At 46.2% G+C, this 22584-nt stretch overlaps 3 non-coding genes across 3 annotated transcripts; all 3 read left to right on the top strand.

Annotated features, from left to right (window-relative positions):
* The first annotated feature begins 13380 nt into the window (after nt 1-13380).
* Nucleotides 13381-13521, top strand: LOC126997631 (U4 spliceosomal RNA). The gene has a single exon (XR_007752225.1). It is a non-coding gene; the product is annotated as a U4 spliceosomal RNA (small nuclear RNA).
* Nucleotides 13522-18837: 5316 nt separating this feature from the next.
* On the top strand, nt 18838-18956 carry LOC126997238 (5S ribosomal RNA). The gene has a single exon (XR_007751958.1). It is a non-coding gene; the product is annotated as a 5S ribosomal RNA (ribosomal RNA).
* Nucleotides 18957-19600: 644 nt separating this feature from the next.
* Nucleotides 19601-19719, top strand: LOC126997231 (5S ribosomal RNA). Its single transcript, XR_007751957.1, has one exon. It is a non-coding gene; the product is annotated as a 5S ribosomal RNA (ribosomal RNA).
* Nucleotides 19720-22584: the final 2865 nt, after the last annotated feature.

Here is a 22584-nt window from a genome sequence, read left to right as displayed (position 1 = left end):
AAAAGTTGGAACGGGTTCAACGAAGAGTAACAAAGATGATTCCTAGGTTGAGAAATTTATCATATGAACAAAGGCTTAAAGAAGTAAATTTATTCAGCCTTTCAAAACGAAGAATGCGAGGCGATCTAATAGAAGTGTTTAAAATGTTTAAAGGATTCAGTGATATTAATGCGGAAGATTACTTTACAATTGATCAGTCAAATAGAACAAGAAGAAATCACAATTTGAAGATAAGTGGTAAAAGATTATCGTCGTACGAAGCTAAACACTTCTTCTTCAGTCGAGTTGTTAATGTTTGGAAATCTCTACCCTGTGATGTCGTTGATAGTACAACAGTTACGGCCTTCAAGAATAGATTAGACAAGTATTTTGAATCGAACCAGCAACTAAGATATTACTCATTGTCGTAATAACGTTAAGTTCTTTCGAATACTGATGTCCTTGTCCGCTTTTATCGCCCGGTTAGTGGTAGCAGTAATGGTAGTTCTTTCCTCTTTCCTACATAATTTCCATGCAGTTTTTCCATGCTGCATGGTTCTTTTTCCTTTCCTTCCAGCTTTGGCTGGAGGGATGGGGGGTGGGGAGGAGCCTTCGCCTTTGCTGTCCTTCATCTTCCACCTTTGATTAGATAGTTAGTGTAGCTTGTCACAAACAGCCTCGTAAGGACCAGCAGGTCTGCTGTTGTTTGTTCTTCCTTTGTGTTTTTTTGTGTTCGTCTCCCTCTCCCCCTCCCCCTCCCGTTACACCCAACATGACGGACTTTGTGACAACCTCGCTAAATCCAGGTTAAGTTGCCAGGGAATCTTTACTGCCCTGTTTTTTTGTTTGTATGTTTATAGTTTTTTCCTTCGTTTTGTTGACTATGATTGGTTTTGTTTGTTTCTTGTATGAGTTGGTTTGTGATATTTTCTGTCTTTTTTGTGTGTTCTTTGTCTTTTTTTATTATTTGGTGTCTCCTTAACATTTTTTTCAGGTGAATTGTCGCTTTTCCTTCGTGGTGGTTTCTTTGTTATGTTGTCAGGCGTGCTCAGCATTGTTTGCAATTACTACTGGTCTGTTAATTGTCATATTCCAGGGAAGATTTTCATCACATTTACTTATTTAATTAGGGGAGAAGACTGGGTAACAAAACATAACATTAATTTTCCAAACATATATTCGTCAAACTTGAATTCTTTCGAGCCTTCTATTTACATCAAATGAAGCACACAGCGTTCTGAACTCCCTTTTTTTATAATGCAAATAAAACGTACAAACGTAAGCAAACCCAAATACTAGTAAGGAATATAACATAAGTAGCCCAAAAGGCCGGAAGGCCTATGCAAATCCAAAACAAAAATTGCTCTGACATTTTGATAAAAAAAAAAAAAAAACAGTCCTCACACTGACTCGTCAGTTACTGTGCAGGACTTCCGTGTCGCCGAGCACAGGCGTGGCGACGCTCACACTCATGAATCTCACTACTTTGACTTTTCTCTGCATTGTCTGTATGGAATCCCATTCCGCCAGCCTTGCTCCGATGTGTGTTCTGCCTCAGCGAGCGTTACCGCGCTCACTGTTTCTTTTTCTTGGCGGCGCCGTGATCCGAGTTCTCTTTGGCTTGACTCTTGCCCGTGCCCTTGGCCCTGGCATGGAGGCATAGGCATAGGCATTGTGTCATTTTCCAGCAATCCATCGAGACACCCTTCCATGCATTCCTTCTGATCTTCCCTCCCACACATCCTCCCCATCATTACAATATCATTATCATCATCATTAGCAGCAGCAGCAGCAGCAGCAGCAGCAACCATCACCAGTCCACTATATCACTACTTTTTTTTCTTTTATTTACCCTTTCATTCCTTTCCTTCTACTCGTCTTTATTTCCCTTCTTTCCCCGTCTGTCCTTCCTCCTCTCGCCCCCGTTATTCTACCCTTACTCAAGAAGCACGAGAATTTTACCTGTATCCCTCTCTTTCTATCTTCTTACCTCCCCTCCTTTCTCTTCTTCATCATCATCATCATATTCCTCCCCAGGAAAAGCAGGAGCAGTAAACAGGGCAGCTCAGAGCTTCTTTTTCACTCTCTTCCCCCACACTCTCCCTCTTCATCTCCTCACCTCCTTTCACCCATGAACAGGAAGAAAAAAGGTGAACTCAGAGCTTTTTTCTCTCACTTCCACACTCGTCTCCTCACTTCTCTCTTTCCTCACCTCTCTTTCACCCATGAACAGGAAGAAAAAGGTGAACTCAGAGCTTCTTTTCTCCTCAGTTCCCACACTCGTCTCTTCACCTCCTCCTCTTCATCTCCTCACCTCTCACCCATGAACAGGAAGAAAAAGGTGAACTCAGAGCTTCTTTTCTCCTCAGTTCCCACACTCGTCTCTTCACCTCCTCCTCTTCATTTCCTCACCTCCCTTTCACCCATGAACAGGAAGGAAAAGGTGAACTCAGAGCTTCTTTTCTCTCCTCACTCTCCTGTCTCCTCATCTCTACCTCTCCTCCTACTTCCTCTCCCTCACACAAGAACAGGACTTTTGAGGCGAACTCACGCTTCTTTGCTCTCATCTATTCTCATCTCCTTATCCCTCACCCCCTCCACATCTCCTTTCTAGCAAGCACACCAGGAAACATAAAACTAAATTTAGTTCTTAGAGGTTCTTGTGTCTTCTCACCTCCTCTTCATCTCCCCATCTCCTCCTTCCATCCCTTACGCAGGAAAAGCAGGAACAAGGAAGGAAAGGGCTAAATATGAGCTCCTTTTCTCTACTCTCTTCTCATCTTCATCTCACCGCTTCATCTCCTCAACTCCTCGTCACCTTCTTCCCCTCATCTCCTTCCAGCCTTCACCAAGGGAAAGTATAAACAGGAAGGAATTGGTAAACTTTGAGATCCCCTTCTTTCCTCTCACCTTCTTTTCATTCTTCTCTTCTCTCCTTACATATCCAAACTTTCTTTCCTCTCGTCTCTTCTCACCTTGTCTCCTTCCAACCATTACACATGAAAACCAAGACGCGAACAAACATATTAGCTCTCCTCTCCTTTCCTTCCTTCTCTCACCTTCTTGTCCCCGAGCTGCCTGACGCCGCAGGTGAGGTTGGCCGGGATGCCCACAGGTGTGGTGACCTCGACGGACGTGGGTAGGAAGTAAGGACAGGTGGGACACAGCTGATCCGCCTCCAGGGTTCTGTGGGCGGCACCTGCGGAGGGAGAGGGGGAGGGGTTAGTTGGTGTGGGAGGCAGCAGTGTGAGGGTGGGGAGGAGGAGATAATTTGGGGGGGGTGGGGAAGATAGGGACTGTGGTAGAAAAAAAGGTTGGGTGACATCTGTGAGGGGGTAAGACTTTGTGGGGAGGTTTGTGGGATCAGGGAGAAGCTGGGTGGGGAGAGTGTGTTAGGTTGAGTGTAGTAAAGTGGAGAGGCTTCAGAGAGAGAGAGACACAGAGATAAATAGATAGAAAGAGGCAAAGGAAAATATGAATATGAAATGCGCTCACACACACACACACACACACACACACACACACACACACACACACACACACTAACGCAATTATGAACGGGCAATGTAATTTGAGACAGAGGATTAAGAAGGGAACGGAAACTGAAAGGAAAGGAAATAAAGAAAAAAAGGAACGAAAGAAAAAGATAGAAAAATAATTAAAACTCGATTAAATGAAGAAAAAAAATCTGGGAAGACGGAGAAAATATATAAGGAACAGCACGACGATAGAGAAACAGACACAGACTGACGAAAAGTAAAGCCGACAGACAAAAGAAGAACGAACACACAGACGCAGATAGACAAACATAAACTAAAAGACAAACCGATCGATATGACAGCAAGACAAACAGCCAGGCACACAGACAGACCAGCACTCAGCGACACCTGACCTGACCCGCCGCCTATCCTCCACCTGTCCGGCGCTCATCTGCAGCCACTAATTACCGAGCTGGCGGCCAGGTAACGCGACTCACCTGAGCTTCATGTTTATTACTGCCGCAACAAACCTGTCTCCTTCAATCATAGTATACGTCTGGCAATGGCCCGTGGTGGTGGACTGGTTGTGATGGTGGATTGGTTGGTAATGGTTGATCGGTTCACTGATAGACAGGTGTGCTGGGTTGATCGGATAAACACGACAGGTGTGTATGACTAAGTGGACAGGCAGGTGTACACAAGTGGATGCGTGGATCAGAACGATGTATTGGATGGTTAAAATTTGGACGTTTTAGAAGAGATAGATTTTCTTTTTCATATCAGTTTGACGACATGACTCTGATGAGCTAATGGTGTGTGTGTGTGTGTGTGTGTGTGTGTGTGTGTGTGTGTGTGTGTGTGTGTGTGTGTGTGTGTAATCGGTTATAACCCAGAAAAAATATAAAAGTAGATGAAACTGTGTGTGTGTGTGTATGTGTGTGTGTGTGTGTGTGTGTGTGTGTGTGTGTGTGTGTGTGTGTGTGTGTGTGTGTGTGTGTGTGTGTGTGTGTGTGTGTGTGTGTGTGCATCAAACACACACAGTTTCCATCGTAATAATGAACTAGCAATGGTAACTTCCGGTTTTTCCCACAGAAATATAGACAAAAAAATCATTACGGGACGAAACGTGAATCTTTTCGTAATTTTCATTTCTTCGTAGTTACGCAAAAATATTAATCGCCTTTCGCCGCCAGATGTTTCGTCGGCAGTGAACCAACGAAATAAAAGTCAAACGAAAATGAAGTGAAAGAGGAGAATTAGTAAAAAAAAAAAAAAAAAATATGACAAAAATTACCTTCCCACTTTTCTCCTTCCTTCTTTTCTTTCCTGTTCTGCCCTTTTTCATATTGCTTTTTCTCCCTTCCTGTTCATCTTTTTTCTCATTCATCTGTAATCCTTCTTTTCTTTCTTCCCTCCCTTTCTCCTCAAGCCTCCTTTTTCCGTCCCTTCCTTTCTTCCTCCATGCACTTCCCTTTTCACCTTTCTTTTCTCTCTCTACCCATGTCACCCTTTGTCCCCTCAGCAGCATCCTCTTCTCACAATGCCCTTACCCATTTCCTCTACATAACTGTCTTCCATTTCTTTCCCTCCCTCTTTTTCCTACTTCCTATTTTTCTCCGTGTCTCCCCACTCTTGTTGTTATTTCCTCTCTTTATTTCCTTCTTCCTCTTCTTCTGTGTACCCTCCTTTCCCCACTCTTCACTCACCCCTTATATCGCCCTCCTTTTTTCTTCCCCTCCTCCCCTCCATCCCCTCCCTTTACCTTTTTTTCATCAAGCCAGCCTCGCATTAATCCTTTGAGACCTTAATGAAGCATCCCTCACGCCATTATTATTATTATTATTATTATTATTATTATTATTATTATCATTATTGTTATTATTATTATCATTATTGTTGTTATTATTACAATGCTTTGTTCCTTCCAGCTTCGTGTTTCCATATCCACGTCTCCATTCCACGTTCTCTTTGGACATCATCTTCCGGGGCTCCGCACACTAAGAGGGCACTGCCTTGGAGTGGATGCCCGGCCGCTGTTTAATCTCCGTCTCAGGTTCTTTCCTATTACATGCTCGCGTCCGTTTGGTTTAATCTGCATAACGATACACTTGCCGAGGCCCGGTGCGTCCTGTGTGCTGTTCTCGACGGAGAGGAGAGTGGGAGATATAGATAGAGTGGTAGATAGACAGAGAAGTATAGATAGAGAGTGGTAGATAGAGAAATAAATACATATGAAGAGAAGTGAATAAGGAAAGTAGACAAAAGGAATTACATAGTTCTCTTTAAAAAAGAAATAATGTAACAAGATAGGGAAGGAATAATGAGATAAATAGATGAAGTATGAAGATTTATAAAAAGTAGAAAAAAACAACTAAGCGAGAACAGAACAGGAAGAGAGAAATAGGAAATGAGAGTAGGAAACTACGGAAAAGAAGTGAACGAAAGGGAGGAGAGAGAGAGAGAGAGAGAGAGAGAGAGAGAGAGAGAGAGAGAGAGAGAGAGAGAGAGAGAGTCTGGCTTTCCCTCCCTCCACCTGCATCAAGGGCCAAGCCTTTATTTATTCCTTATCAAGTGCGCGTCGGCGAGCGTCTTGCTGTTAACACACACACACACACACACACACACACACACACACACACACACACACACACACACACACATCCTTATTATCTAAGTATCTACTGCTTGCAATTATCTCCTTTCCTTCCTCTTTTTCTCACCTTTTGTTCATTCTCTCACAATGACAATAAATTAACACAAAGGATATTCTCACAGCTTGTCCTCCTTTGAACCCTGATAGATGATCGCATTCTAAACTCTCCCTTTCTAAGAAATGTCGTCTACTGCTATTTCATCCTTCGTCTGCTTCTCAACGGTTTCTCTTCCTTTTTTAATGCCACATCCTTCCCTTCGCATTCCTGTCTTCTTTACACATCTGCACAAACATATCTGCACCATAATGTTACTGAAAGGGAGAATTGCTGTTATGGGCGGCGCTATTAACCCTTAGCAGTGGTTCGTAGGCAGGTTAGAGTCTGGCACAATGATATTGTTGCAACTGATGTCGAGGAAATGGCCGAGGAAGGGAGAGCATGGAGTACGGGCGTAAGCTTCGTTAAACCGCTTAGACAACCCACGCGAGGCTTTGTGTTGTGATGTGAGGCGCTGAGTGTTATTTGCTTGTCTAACTGACTTACTCGTCCATTCTATTTTTTGCTTTCGTTACGGTAGCCTCTTTATCTCCTTCCCCACCCCCTCCCCTGTCTTCTGTTTATATCACATTGTATTGTACTAATGTTCCTACCCTCACAAGCAATCAATTATATCTTAACTCCCTCTTCTTCCCTCCTGTCTCTATCTCATTTCACCCCTTCTTTCCCTCGGTCTAGAAGTCACTTCCTGCGCCTCTTCATTCCATTTTATCTACCTAAATGGTTTCCTTTATCTATCTCTCTGTGCCTATCTCTGTGCCTCCTATGTTTTATCCGCCTCCTACCTAAGCTATCTTCAATATTCTCCCTCGCACTCTCTCCCGTTTTTTTATTTTTTTATTTCTCTTCCTCCTCTCTCAGCCTTCCCACCAATATCCATTTCTTTATATTTCCATTTTTTTCTCTTTCTTCCTCCCTCTTTAACTTCCTACGAATATCCCTCGCTCTTTACCTCCACTTTTTCCTCTTTCTCACCCTCGCTCTTCCTTCCTCACGCCTACCTTTGCATCTTCCCTCCTCTCCACCTGCCTGCCTACAAGTCTCTCCTTCTCCCCATCTCCCTTTTTCCCCGGCTCCTCTCCTCCCACGCTCTTTCCGGGCCGCGCCTCCCGTTTTCCACTCGATAGCATGACGGGGGGGTCTTGGATATTTATGGCCGTCCACTAAACCATTTGATGTACTAGTTTTTCAATATGTTTTTACTTTGATGAATGTTTGGTTTTATTTTGTGTGTGTTTGTTGAAGGCTGTTTTGTCATTGCCATTGGATTCTAGATAAAGTATTTAACAATTTTAATCTATTGTATTTTTTTCCTTTTTTGTGGCTTTTATTTGCGTTCACTAATCTTTCTTTGCTGTTTCCTTCTTTCTTTTTGTAATGTACGTCTTTTTTTCTTCCTCTGTTCGCTTCAGTTTCTCATATTCTTTTTGGCTTCCACTAAACTGTTCCTTAGTTTTCTCACTTTTTTCCTTTCAATAATGTATATTTCTTTTTTTCAGAATTACTCTCTCTAGTGGATACTGTTTTATCACCTCTTTGTTGACTGCTTTCCACTTTATTCTTTAATGTTTTCCTTTTCGGTTTAGTACCTAGTGGATGTAAGCTTATTTTTTTGTTGTGTTTTCTTTTTTCCTCTAGTTTTCTTTGTAGGTCTTCTGCATCAGGTGGCCGCTGAATGCAATTTGAATCCTTTTTTTTTTGTCATTCTAACGTCATTTTTTCCTTTCTGAGCAATTCATCATTCGTTTCTTTTTGTTTTTATGGGTGAAGGTGAGCACATGTTTTCATTTTTTCATTTTGTTTTAACTTTTGTCTTTTTTTACCTCTTGCCATGCTATTGCTGTGACATTGTTTTGTTTTTCTTTCTCTGCATTTTTTTTTTTTTGAGGTTGGGGGAAGGAATGCGAAGGTTTGCATGTATTTAATCTTTTTGTATTTATTCTTCATATTAACTTTTTCTTTTTTTTCTCCTCTCATATGAATGTTATGACGTTTTTCTTTCTTTGTAATTAAGGCATTTGCTTTATCTTTTTTTTTTGAGAGAGAGAAGGTGTGCAATTGTTTCTTCTTTTACTGTGTGTGTTCCTTATTACTTTTTTTCTTCTTCTTCTTTTTTTTACCCTCGTAAGTATTATGCTTGTTTTCGTCTTCTGCAGTTTCTTTCCTATTTTACTTTCCTTTTTTATCGGCGTCACCGACGCCGATCAACAGATTGTCCATCTTCTTGATGTTGTTGTTCTCTTCAAGTTGTTTTCCTGGCTTACCCATACATTGTAGACACGACATTTTATAATAATATTTGTTAGCCCTGATGAACCCTACAACATGGCATTATAACAGTCAGATTTTTTTTTATTTATTATTTTTTTTTTACGTCTTGGCCTGGGGCACCGGTAGGCTTTCATAGTAGGGCCTGATGGTCGGCCCCAGCCCGTTGTGGCGCAGGCAAGTGTTTATAGTGGCGCCATCTTTACTTTTCATCATTTTCCATTTTAGACCCCTAGTTGCATAAAATAAATTGTTGGGGGGGTGTTGGAGGGCTATGCGACGCCGATCTAGCACAGTTTTTTTGCTATTAACACTTAGTCTAATCGGAAGGAGGGGTTCCCATGCACCCCCATGACGGCAAAACTCTAATGGCAGTTCTAGGTGCTTAAAAGCACCCTCTTTAAGAAAAAAACTGTGTTAACAAGCTCAAAAATGAGCCCACAAGGGTCTCCCAGCCCCATTTGTAGGTCAGTATACATCGATTTTGGCACTCATTCGCGATGAGGGTAGGGGTCACAAATATGTTCATATCTTGTTTATAAATTGGTTTACAATCGTGAATTGGTTATCGAATTAAAGAGTATAAATTTCTGCATCAGCCAATATACTTCTGTGGTACTTTCAATGTATATTCATTTATCTGTGAATAATGATATGTCTTCGTATATAAATAAAACATGAAAAATTTCTAGCATACCGTTGAAACTTTCATCTGTGTAAGGAACTTAATACTTAAAAAGCTGTTTTTATGGCATTTCTATGCAATAGAGGTAGTCTACAAAGTAAAAAGATCAGTTAAAGTGATGTAACGGTGATTACTTTGTACTGGATTTGGTGTACAAGGATTTTTGTCAATATGCGTTAATTTTAAGTGTCCATAAAATTGTCTGTGGCACATACATCAGGCAGAAAGTTGGCCAAAGAGTTTTCAGCTGCGCTGAGTTATTATTCATTGTTACGCGTCATTGGTCCACTACCACACGCGACGGTTATTTTTTACAGTGATGGAGTGAGGCCCCTTTCACACGAGCGGTTTTTGCCGCTCCGGCACATGCCGGACCGCAGCCGCATGGCACCCGGAAATTCACGGTTCAAATGTGGTGTCTGTCGCATCCACTTCTGTATCTCTTTCACACGGCGAGGTGTACACTTCGACCCAAGCCGTCTTTCAATCTCGGAGATCAGCAGCTCCGTGTCATGATAAGCTAAGTTAGCCCTAACAATGAAATTGAAATACAGATGTTTGTTTTTTCATAAGATGGACAAAGTGGTCGCGTGTCCTTCCTCCCAGTGTTGACAGACAACTATCCCTCGCCGCACGCGGCAAACGCCGGATGTGTGAACTTATGAACGCGCCCATTGCAACACATGACCACCGAAACCACTGTGCGTCATTTCTGCCGCTGCGGTCTTTCAGGGTGCGGCTACCGGAGCGGCACGACTGCCGCTCCGGCCTCGTGTGAACGCACCCATAGAGTCAATGCCATAGAGTCAATGTAAAGCTAAACCGTTCACACGAGGCCGTGCCGCTCCGGCAGCCGCACCCTGCCGTACTGCCAGCAAGACCGCAACTGCAGAAATGCCGCATAGCGGTTTCGGTGGTCATGTGTTGCAATGGGCGCCTTCACAAGTTCACACATCCGGCGTTTGCCGCGTGCGGCGAGGGATAGTTGTCTGTCAACACTGGGAGGAAGGGCACGCGACAACTTTGTCTGCATCATTGGAAAAGCTGGTGTGCACTATATTTTCCATCTTATGAATTCTCAATTAATGTATATTGGTAATGTAAGTGTCTCACATATTAATTCTGTATACCTCTGTACAACAAACATCTGCGTTTAAATTTCAGGGTTATTGCTAATTTAAATTATCATGACACGGAGCTGCTGATCTCCGAGATTGAAAGACGGCCTTGTTTGTGGGATCCCTCAAGAGAAGATTACAAATATGACTGAAGGAGATGCCGAAGCGGATGCGGCAGACACCGCACTTGACCGTAGATGTCCAAGTGCCATGCGGCTGCCGTCCGGCATGTACCGGAGCGGCAAAAACCGCTCGTGTGAAAGGGACCTTTTTAGTCAGCACCACGTCAGAGAGAGAGAGAGAGAGAGAGAGACGAAGGGGAGAAGGAAACGAGGAAATAATGAAAGTAATATCGTGGGCACGAATAAGTTGTTTTCCGGTTTTCTTGTTGTTCTTGTTCTTGTTCTTCTTGTTTTTGTTCTTTTTCATTATTATTATTATTATTATTATTATTATTATTATTATTATTATTATTATTATTATTATTATTATTATTGTTATCTTATTACTGTGAAGAAAACTTAGACAGCAAAAATGGGGTAACAAATTCTGAGTCGTTTGCTTCTCTCTCTCTCTCTCTCTCTCTCTCTCTCTCTCTCTCTCTCTCTCTCTCTCTCTCTCTCTCTCTCTCTCTCTCTCTCTCTCTCTCTCTCTCTCTCTTTATTGTTACATCTTACATAGTGCAATTAATACAAATATGTCGATGAGCGGGCAACGACCCGCCGCTGGGGATCTCTCTCTCTCTCTCTCTCTCTCTCTCTCTCTCTCTCTCTCTCTCTCTCTCTCTCTCTCTCTCTCTCTCTCTCTATTTATTGTTACATCTTACATAGTGCAATTAATATAAATATGTCGATGAGCGGGCAACGACCCGCTGCTGGGGATCTCTCTCTCTCTCTCTCTCTCTCTCTCTCTCTCTCTCTCTCTCTCTCTCTCTCGACCCGTTAGATCAAAGTGTCAATTAATCTTTGTCAACTGGCTTAATAACGCTTCTCGCTCCTCGATTGAGAGAGAGAGAGAGAGAGAGAGAGAGAGAGAGAGAAGCCATCTGGAGACTATTGCGTCATGGTGACCTTCTTGTCTCAGCCTGTATTCCTTTGTCTGTGTCTGTGTGTGTCTGTGTATTTCTTTTTTCGTGTCTGTCTGTCTGTCTGTCTGTCTGGGTTTCTCCTGGTTCGTGTGTGTCTTTCTTTTATTCCTGCCTTTGTGTCTGTCTGCCGGTCTGTATCTACTTGTCTATTTATGTGTGTGTGTGTGTGTGTGTGTGTGTGTGTGTGTGTGTGTGTGTCCTCGTCCGTCTGTTTGTGCGTATTTTTTTTCTATATATATCGTGGTGGTTACGTTTTAGTGTTATTTATATCAGTATCATTTTTGTATTATTTCTATTTTATCATGTATACTAGTTCTTTTTTCCCTTTATTTGTCTTGCTTCTTGTTTATGTGTTATCAGTGTTATGAGTATTAGTATTAGTGTAATTTCTGTATTGTTTCTGTGTTGTCATGTTTTAGTCGTTTTCATTTTTCTCCTCATTTCCTTCTTTTTTGTTTTCATCATCATCATCATCGTCAGCATCATCGGTTAGCCTAATGCCGTCTTCGTAACGTAACTAATGCTGCGAGAAATTTTTCTTGGCGAGCATTATCATTGTGGATTAAGTTCCATTTTCTTCGCATTATTATGATTCATGTTGTATGTTTTTGGCGTCATTATTTTCTTTCTTGATCGTTAGTCTTTAGTTTGTCCAGTTTTACTTTTTTTTTTCTATGGAGTTTACGTAGAGTGACTATGTATATATTTTTATGGATTGTTATTTCTATTGTTGTTTGTTTTATTATAGCTGTTACTATTGTATTTTTATTAATGCTATTTATTTTTCACTTCTGAGCGTTATCGTCAGTGTTAATGGTTTTTCTTATTTATCTCTCCCGTGGAAGGAACTATTATAGCATTTCTTAGCCTCAAATAAATGCCACCCACCTCTAGTACGCTCGTTTTATACGTTACGGATATTATAGTCAATCAAACGTTCTCTGCGTCACAAATACCTACGTTATCTCACCCTTCTCCCACCTGTCAAAGCCACTCCTACCAATGCCACCCACCTCTAGTACGCCTGTTTTATACGCTACAGATATTATTGTCAATCAAACGTTTATTACTGTGCGTGCACTGCGTCACAAGTACGTTATCCCACCCTTCTCCCACCTATCAAAGCCCCTAAATGAATCACCTGAAATTTATATACGGTTGTCACGCGAGGCTTCGGGAACACAAGAGCGATCAGAAACCCTCGCATTAACCATGAAAATAGGCGGAGGATCTCTGGGCCGAGGGAAAGGTGAAGAGCAAGGAGGACAGAAGAGAGGTAGGGTCATATTAAACACAGCGGCGACCAAACACACACATTTAACAATGCATTTAACAATGTATTTGGCATTTCCAATGACGGTTTTATAACCTTGGTGGTAGTCTGACCCTTCTTCTGTACCATGCACGTGAAGAACCCGTCATGAAAACCCGATTAATCTCCTTTTCGGCTTCTTGAAGTAGTTGATGTGAGAGGCCGGAGCGTCTGAGAATACCGACCGTAGTGTCATGCAGGTCGGAAAGGGATCCATAATGCCTAATAGAAAAAGTTCATGCCATAATTTTTACTACAGCGGTCTTAGGGAGTGGCGATACCTGTCCCCTGCCTTCCTTGGTCCGGAGCCGCGCGTCTGCCTGAGTCTCCCCTTCAAGGCGGCGCCGGTGGTCTCTTTGTCGGGGCGGCTCGTGTGTCTCAGTTACCATTGTTCTCGATAGCCTGAGTTAATTATTTGTGCGTTTCTGTATCATGAGTTGGTTATTATACGCAAGAAAATGATGTAGGAAATCAAACTTAATCGTCAGGATATGAAAATAACGTAACTGGGTCCCTTTTGTGTTATGGAGGTGCATAATTTAAGCCTTATATCATTATAATTTATAAATCTATTCTATTTTCAAAACTATTTTTAATATGAAAACCTAATTACAAAAACATATTACGTACGTATAGAGCAAGTTTACTTAACAATAAAGAAAATTTTGCATATTACCGATTTTACCTTGCTCAGGTGTTAGTCAGAGGTGAATATAGTGTCGCCTCAACATCAGGAATGTTAGCTTTGCGCAGTGGCAGTATCGTAACCAATGAGGTTCATCCGAGGTGCGATTATTGCTAGTTGAAAACTTTTCCCAATACCCCGCCTGGGCGACTTGAAATATAGTCGGCCAAGGCAATTTTTGTTAGCCCAGCTTTGGGCTAAAAAATCTGACTATTATCTGACACATTGCTGAAAGACCAAAGTACTGTCTATAATCCATGCAGCAATATCTGTCATCACACGAGAATGACAAGCCGTGGCCCCCGTTTCGTTATGAAGGATAGGGAGCAGCAGCACCGCCGCCCAGCCACACCCAGCACAGGCAGGTGGTGGGCCGCGAGCCCTGCCTTACAGCGTTGCCAGACTGAGGTGGCGCGACATGGGACGCCTATCTTTTAATCTTCGTCTGTTCCCGGCCCTGTGGCACCGCTCGGAAAGGGGAAAGGGAATGGAGGAATAGGAGACACACGAAAATATTGTTAGGGAGGCAAAGGACGAGAGGGAAAAGGGAAAACAACACACACATGAATGACGGTAACCAAAAGAATCTCTCTCTCTCTCTCTCTCTCTCTCTCTCTCTCTCTCTCTCTCTCTCTCTCTCTCTCTCTCTCTCTCTCTCTCTCGACCACCACCACCACGCGTTTTCCCTTCCTGCATATATTGGTGGTGGCGGTGGCGGCAGTGTTTGTAGTGGTGGTGGTCAATGCTTCGGTTGAATGAACTCAGGACGACGTTTTCCCTTTCCCTTCCCCCCTCCCTCCCTCTACCTGCTTTTCGATTCAATTCTTTCACTATTACTTCGTTCTTTCACTACATCTGCCACGCTGTATGAACATTTCTCTCTTATTCATTTTCCTTTTTTCATCTTTCCTTTCTTGTTGAATGTTTTTCCTTCCCCTCCAACTTCTTTCCTTCTTCCTTCCATCTGTTTTGCAAGCTTTCTTTCTTTTCTTTCTTTTCTCTCTAGTTTTATTTCTTTCCTTCTCTCTTCCGCTTCTTCTCTTCCTACTCCATCTCCTTTATTTCCTTTTCCCTCAACTTCCTTTCTTCCGTCCGTCTTCTAACCGTCTATAGGTCTTTCGTCACTTCTCTGTTTCACTCTATCATCCTCGTCAACTACATCCATCCAATCCTGTTGGTCAGGTACTTGTCGACACTTGTAATCATTGGATAGACAAACACTGAATAAACTCAAGTCCGTATACTCTATGGAAAGTAACAGAGAGAGAACTAGAACGTGCGTACGCGATGCAGAGACGGGGTGAACTGGCCCCTGAGGCACTGCCAGCCTCTGAGGGGCGACAACGGTTAAAACAGCTGACACCGCGGGATTAGTGTTGCCCCAGGCAAGGTGCCTATACTCAGAACTAACATTACCCATCTCCTCCCCTTCACGCTCATAGTCCTAGTCTTGAGCGGGTGCCTTGGCTCTGAGCCGCTCCGAGCGGCGGGGCACAGGGAGGTGAGGTGAGTCCGGGCGTGGAGGAGACTCGTCCGCGGCTGGGGTGTCGACTGCAGGGGGCGGAACCGGCGGAAGAAAACGGCGGTTCCTCCACAAGATGCGGCCGCTCGGCATCCGGACGTGATAGGCCCTAGACCGGCCGGCGCCCATTACCGTGCCCACCTTGTCCCAACGCTGCGTGGTTGGGTCCTGGATGCGCACGAGAACACCTATCTTCAGCGGCTGAAGCGGGCGGGCATGGGCGTCATACCGGGCCTTGGCATCTCGGGCACGGGTAGCGGCGCGGCGGTCACAGCTCTCGGCTCTGGCCTGCCACTCCTTCGCGAAGGCTTTGGCATGGGCAGGGACACAGGAACGGAGAGGACAGCCGTACAAGACCTGGGCCGGGGAGTGGCGCGTGGAACTCGGTGTGTTACGCAGCTCCAGAAGGCCTTTGTCGAACGCTTCACAGTCGATGTTACCGGACGGGGCCACCTTCAGGATGAGGTGTTTAACTGCTTTCACTGCAGCCTCGGCGTGTCCGTTCGACTGTGGGTAGTTGGGCGATGACACGTTGTGGCGGACCCCCCAACGCTCCAGGAATTCCGCGAGCTCCCGGCTGGTGAACTGAGGGCCTCCATCCGTCCGCAGACGCACAGGAACACCCAGATCACGGAAGAGGCGCCGGAAGTAGCGGATGGTGGCGGCAGACGTCGTGTCGGAGCCGCAGGTGACCACCACAGGCCAGCCAGAGAGTCGGTCGACGACGACTAGGAAGTGTTTCCCAGCCGCGGTGAAGAAGTCGGCCGACACTGACTCGAAGGGCCTGGTGGGGTTGTCGTCGCACAACAAGTGCTCCTGCTGCTGGCTAGGTAGCATAACCTGGCACGGCTCACAGGCGCGGACAGTGCTGACGATGTCCGCGTCTATGCCGGGCCAATACACGGCCTGACGAGCGCGGCGCTTGGTGGCTTCGGCCCCGCGATGACTATCATGGAGGCAGGACAGGACACGGCGACAAAGGGCTGCAGGGATAACCACACCAGCACCATACAAGACGAGGTCCCCATCTGCGTAGAGGTCCTCCCGGAACTTCCAGTACGGGCGGAGGGCGTTGTGGAGGTCAAAGCGGTCGCGAGGAAACCCGGTCCGTACCTTCTCCAGGAGCTTGGTGTAGGAGGGGTCGTCGCGGGCCGCCTTCCGCAACTCCTCGAGTGCCAGATCCTCGTCAGGAGCTGACGAAGGCTGGGGGCGAGCGAGGGAGTTTACGGCCTGCAGAGTGACGCCGCTGCTGACGGAGAGGCTGGCATTCGTGCCGAGCATCTCGTCTTCTGGCGTCGGGCGGCTGACGGGAAAGCGGTAAAGGGCATCGGGGATGCAGAGGTCCTTGCCCGCACGCCACACCGCTGTGAAGATGAACGCCAAGATTTTCTCCTTCAGCCGCTGGAGGCGGGGATTCTCGACGGGGTCCAGCGTGGAGCTATTCAGGATCGGGACCAGGGGCCTGTGGTCGGTGATGAGGTCGAAGTGTTGTAAGCCAATCAGGTAAAACTTGCACTTCGACATGGCCCATACCACTGCCAGTAGCTCCAGCTCGATGGTGGCGTAGCGAGTCTCGGTATCGGTGAGGAATCGCGAGCCACACTGGACCAGGCGGAACTTTCCTCCTCCGTGGTCCTGCAGGAGGGCGTAACCTACGCCGTACAGGCGCGAGGCGTCTGTCTGCAGGGTGGTGGGGAGGGCTGGGTTGAACGTGGCAAGGACCGGAGGACTTGACAGGGCCTCCTTCACCTTTTTGAAGGCCTGGTCATGGTCAGGTGTCCACGTGAACGTCCTTTTCGGGCTCATCAGGGGACGAAGAGGTAAGGCGGCTGCGGTGATGTCGGAAGATAATTCTGCCAGCTGGTTCACCAATCCCATGAAGGACCTGAGATCCGTCAGATTGGCAGGCGTGGCGAAGTCTGCTATAGCTCGCACTTTCTCCGGGTCGGCCGCAATACCATCCCCTGACAGCCGGTAACCGCAGAAGGACACAGTCGGAGCAGCCACGACAAGCTTCTCGGCGTTGAGAGTGATGCCGTGCGTCCTGCACCGAGATAGTACCTTATCGATGCTGAGGAGGTGCGTGAGGTAGTCTTTGTCGGAGAGCAGCACGTCGTCCACTACCTTCACACAGTTGGTCACGCCTTGGAGTGCCGTGTCGCCGGGTAAACAGAAGGCGTCGCCCGTGGCGGCGAAACCCATGGGGCCTCGACAGTAGCGAAAACGTCCGTAAGGCGTGATGAAAGTGGTGAGTGGCTGATCTTCCTCTGCCAGCGAAATCTGCCAGTAACCACAAAGGGCGTCGACCGTCGTGAAGAACCGCGCCTCCGGGTCCACGCTCCGTATTGCTGTGAAGGGCGTGGGCGAAGGGTGGGCTGGACGGGACACCTGGCTCTTTAGCTTCGACAAGTCAGTGGTGATGCGGACGCCACCGTTAAGCTTGGCCACAGCCACTAAGGGGTGACACCAAGGGGATGGGTCGTCGCCCGCGGGGGCAATGACGCCTTGAGTCACCATAGAATCCAGTTCTTGGTTGACTGCATCCCTGAAGGCGAGAGGGATGACCCTGGGAGTGTGTATGGCGAACGGCTGCGCGTCCTCCTGCAGGTGGATTCTCATCGGGGGACTCGCCATCGCCTTCAATGGCGCGGTCTTTAAGGCCTCCTTCATCACCAGCACGTCCGAGTACTCCTTCAGGAAGTACTCCTTAGCTTCCGACGGGGACGTGTGGATATGGAGGGCGGGTGGTGGCTGTGTGTGCTGGCTCGGGTGAGGTGAGGAGGCCGCTGCGTGGCCTTGGGTGGCGGCGCGCGGTGCGCTGCTGCCCCGCGCCTTCCTTACCCGGGCGGCGGCCGCGGCGGGGCCTCGGGAAGTCGGCGGGAACCACACCCAGCGCCTTGCAGTGCTCCCACTAGAGCAGAGGCGTGGTAAGAGAGGACTGCACGTCGATCCAGCCATCACACGACCTATCGCCGTACGTGAGCTCTACTTGGAAGGAGCCCACCGCGGCTTGCATCTGTGAGTCGTCCGCGTTGTAACAGTTGATGGAGGGGGGCGGTTGCAAGTCGCGTTGGTGGAGGCCTAAGCTCTTGAGGTGCTGAAGGCCTATCACCGTAACATCAGCGCCGGTGTCGGATATCACGTCAATCCGGCCAGACGTGTCGCCCTGGGTGACAGCGACGCGGATGGTGGGGGAAGGGCGGGCCCTGGGGCGCGTGTTGGAGTCCACTCGCCGGACGTGGCCCGCACGCTCCTCGGAGTGGCGCGGGGCAGTGTCGGGTGGCGGCGTCCGAACCACGCCAAGGGAAGGACCCTTCCTCGGTTTGGGTTTTTTGGGCTTGTTGAGGCTGCAGAATCGGTCGTAGTGCCCCACGCAAAGGCACACGCCGCATTGAACCCCTTTGGCGGAACACCTAACGGTGTACATCCTGTGCCCCTCGCGGCCACAGCCGTGAAAAGGTGCCGCGGCGGCTGGGCACGGCTTGGAGCCGTGCTGCGTGCCACAGCTGCTGCAGGCTGTGCTGGAGGGGGGCGTGGATGTTTTGGCACCAGCTATCTCCGCGTGGGCCGCCTTCTTACCCTTCTTGTACAGTGAGACGCCTCTCACGGCAGTGGACGGTGTCTCTATTTCAGAGTACGTCACATCGGTGGCCTCGTACGACCGACATTTCGTCACTGTCTCTTGAAGCGTGCTGGAGGCGTCCATGGTGATAAGCTCTCGCCTCAACTCCCCGTTGCGAACTCCGATCAACAAGGCATGCTTCATCCCAGCGCTGGCATGTGTTTACCTGTGTCACCTGGCTCAGACATCAGGACCAACTTAACAAACCTTCACTACTTCACCCGGTCCAAGCGCTGGTGTTTACCTGTGTCGCCTGGCTCAGACATCAGGACCAACTTAACAAACCTTCACTACTTCGCCCGGTCCAAGCGCTGGCATGTGATTACCTGTGTTACCTGCCTCAAAGATGAAAGCCAGTTCACCTTTCTCGTCAACGGCCACACCACGTTGAAAACACCGCTTCTCGTCCGATCAGCGAAGTTAAGCGACGTTGGGTCTGGATAGTACTTGGATGGGTGACCGCCTGGGAACACCAGATGCTGTTGGCATCCCTCTTAGTATTTAAGTTCTCTTCACTTTTCACTTTGCGGTCTTGGTGACTCTTTTCTCTTCATATAGCTTTCGGCCTTTCGTTATGTTTTCTATTTTTTTTCTTTTCCATTTAATTTTTAGCCTTTCGTTTTGCACCCCTCTCCTTTTCTTTTCCTTTAGCTTTTAGCCTTTGTTTTGCATTCCTCTTTTCTTTTCATCTAGGTCTTAGCCTTTCGCTTTGCATCCCTGTTTTCGTTTTATTTAGCTTTTGGACTTTCGTTTTGCACCATTTCTTTTCATTAAGCATTTCGTTTTCCGTCCCTTTCTTTTTTCTTTCCATTTAGCTGAGCCTGTCGTTTTGAAAATGTTGACGCTGGTTACGTAACTTTATTTATTAATTAATTAATTAGTTTATTTATTTTTACCTCACCGGGGTCCAAGCGCTGGCATGTGTTTACCTGTGTTACCTGGCTCAAACATAAGGAGCAAATTAACAAACCTTCACTACTTCACCCGGTCCAAGCGCTGGTGTTTACCTGTGTCGCCTGGCTCAGACATCAGGACCAACTTAACAAACCTTCACTACTTCGCCCGGTCCAAGCGCTGGCATGTGATTACCTGTGTTACCTGCCTCAAAGATGAAAGCCAGTTCACCTTTCTCGTCAACGGCCACACCACGTTGAAAACACCGCTTCTCGTCCGATCAGCGAAGTTAAGCGACGTTGGGTCTGGATAGTACTTGGATGGGTGACCGCCTGGGAACACCAGATGCTGTTGGCATCCCTCTTTTTATTTAATTTCTCTTAACTTTTCACTTTGCGGTCTTGGTGACTCTTTTCTCTTCATATAGCTTTCGGCCTTTCGTTATGTTTTCAATTTTTTTCCTCCCACATTTACTCCTTATCTTTCTTTTACTTTTCTCCTTTCCTCTCTTCTTGTCCACATCCCTTACTTTCCTCCCTTTCTTTCCTCTCTCCTCATCATACCTGCCCCTCATATTCTCCCCTTCTTCCCTCTCCCCTTTCCCTTCTACCTACCACTCACTCCCTTCCCCTCCTCTTTCCCTCATATCTACCCCTCTGTTCCTCACCTTCTTTCCTCTCTTCTTTCCCTCATACCCGTTCCTCTTTTCCTCCCCTTCTCACCCCTCCCCTTCTCTCCGCTACCCTTCCTCTTTAACCTACCCTCTCTTTCCCTCTTCTTTCCTCGCCCAGTCTTCACGTCCTCCCTTTCCTTCCCTTCTTTCCCCTCTCCATTCCCCTCCCACCTCCCTCCTTCCCTCCCATCACTTCCTCCTTGGCTTGATGGGAACATAGATTCCTGGAGACCGTGAAGGGGCAGCCGCTGCGTTATTTAGTTCGGAGGGAAAAGAGGGGAGACTTTTTCCTCGTGTTTTTTTTACGTCCCAGTATTTTACCGCCGCGTGGATTTATTTTATTCTTTTATTTTATTTTAGAAATGTGTAGGGATCGGGGGCAGTGGGGTTCCAGAGTTGTGGGGTGTTTGTTTGTGTGGTGTTTGTTTGTGTGTGTGTGTGTGTGTGTGTGTGTGTGTGTGTGTGTGTGTGTGTGTGTGTGTGTGTGTGTCTGTCTGTCTGTCTGTCTGTCTGTCTGTGTGTGTGTGTGTGTGTGTGTGTGTGTGTGTCTGCGTGTGTGTGTGTGTGTGTGTGTGTGTTTCGTTATTTTATTTATCTATTTATTTATATTTTGGTGGGAAGAAAGCTGTGGAAGAGTGAAAAGAGATGGAGATTGAGGGTTGTGAATGATTATGATTTATGAGGAGGAGGAGGAGGAGGAGGAGGAGGAGGACGAAGAATGAGAGGAGGAGACAGAAGGAGAGGAGTTGGTGGAAGAACAGTGGGAAAGAAGAAAAAGAAGAAGAAAATGGAAATTAAACAGGCTTAGAATAAAGAGGAGATATAAAGAACACCACAAACTAAAGATGAAAAGCGGAGGCCAAGAAGATAGACACACGATGATAAATAATAGATGAGCGTGAAGGAAGACGAACATAAACAACGGATTACGCGAGAGGCTTACCGAATCTCTCTCTCTCTCTCTCTCTCTCTCTCTCTCTCTCTCTCTCTCTCTCTCTCTCTCTCTCTCTCTCTCTCTCTCTCTCTCTCTCTCTCTCTCTCTCTCTCTCTCTCTCTCTCTCTCTCTCTCTCTCTCTCTCTCTTTTTTTTTTTTTTTTTTTTTTTTAAATCAAGGGTATAGTAAGAAGAGGAAGTGGGTTAGTGGTGAGGTACAGGTGGGGAATAGGAAAGACAGTAGGAGTGTACAGTTGTATGGTGTAGGTTCGTTAGTTGTTCTGGTGTAGTTATTGTTTATCGGGCACCTTATTTGTATACCCCCGGCGTGCTGGGGGTTTGTGTTTAGTTGTTTGTGTGTAGAGAGTTGGTTAAGCGATGGCGTCACTTGTGTGAAGTGATGTGTGGGCGGTTGTTCTCGTAGTGACTTCAAGCTGCGCGGAAACCAGGGGTGGACCAAGTTCGTGCTGCCGTCAAGCTCCTTGACGTGGGTGTAGTTCACGTCATCTTGCTGGTCGAGTTTCTCCCATAGTCTGCCGGCGGCCTCCCGTAGCCTTGTGCTGACTAGTTGTACTCCGAGTCTGCGGTGTTGCGCTGCTGTTTTCCGTGTACGGGAATTTCTGTCCGGTGGCAAATCTCAGCGCTTTGTCCTGCAGCCTCTGAAGCTGCAACATCATGGAAAGCCATGTGTGTCGGGGTGGGTGAGTAGTCTAGTATAGGAAGTATCTTAGTCTTTACTAGATATAGTTTGAGCCGCTCTGTGAAGAGCCAGAATCTGTTTAAAGATGTGAGGGCTGTTTTAACTTTCATTGTTTTGTCGTTGACATGTTTAACGATCAGGATGGTGGATGTCACTGTGTGGCCTAATATCTGACATTGTTTTTGGTGGGAGATGGTGTTGCCCTGTATTTGTATGTCATTTATTTTTTTTATGTAGCTGATCTAGGAAGCTACATAACAGTTTTTCCGTTAGCTCTGGCAGTCCCAGTTAAAGTATTTTGTATTGCAGGCCCTAAAGCCAGAATTTATCAAACGCCTTGCTGATAATAATAATGATAATAGTGCAGTTTATTCCTTGTCCTTTAGTGAGTGTTACTTTATCGCTGGCGATGGAGATAGCTGACGTAGTGCTCCTCCCTGCCCTGAAGCCATACTGGGACGGGTTATAAAGGCTATTTTCCTCCAGGTGACATCTGAGTCGTAGGTTGATTATTCTTTCGAAGATTTTTCCACACACACACACACACACACACACACACACACACACACACACACACACACACACACACACACACACACACACATTATTATTATTATTATTTTATTGACCACAACAGAATCATAAAATTACAAAAAAAGTCATAAAATTACAAAACTTGACATATTATAGATACAAATGAGCAATGACGCTGTCGGTCCATTACAAAATAGCAGAAACTAAAATAAGAACTAAAATAAAATCTAAAAGAATACAAGAATGCAGTAGTGCAATAATACAATACAATACACCACGATAAAAGATTACAAAAATGCAATACCAGAGTAAAATACAATACAATACACTACGATAAAAGAATACGAAAGCAATATAGTAGTATAATACAAAACAATACACT

The sequence above is a fragment of the Eriocheir sinensis genome, chromosome 1, assembly GCF_024679095.1.
Source record: "Eriocheir sinensis breed Jianghai 21 chromosome 1, ASM2467909v1, whole genome shotgun sequence".
NCBI classification, from domain to species: Eukaryota; Metazoa; Arthropoda; class Malacostraca; order Decapoda; family Varunidae; genus Eriocheir; species Eriocheir sinensis.
Note: the sequence above shows the minus strand (reverse complement) of the source record. Positions and strands in the feature narration are given on the sequence as shown.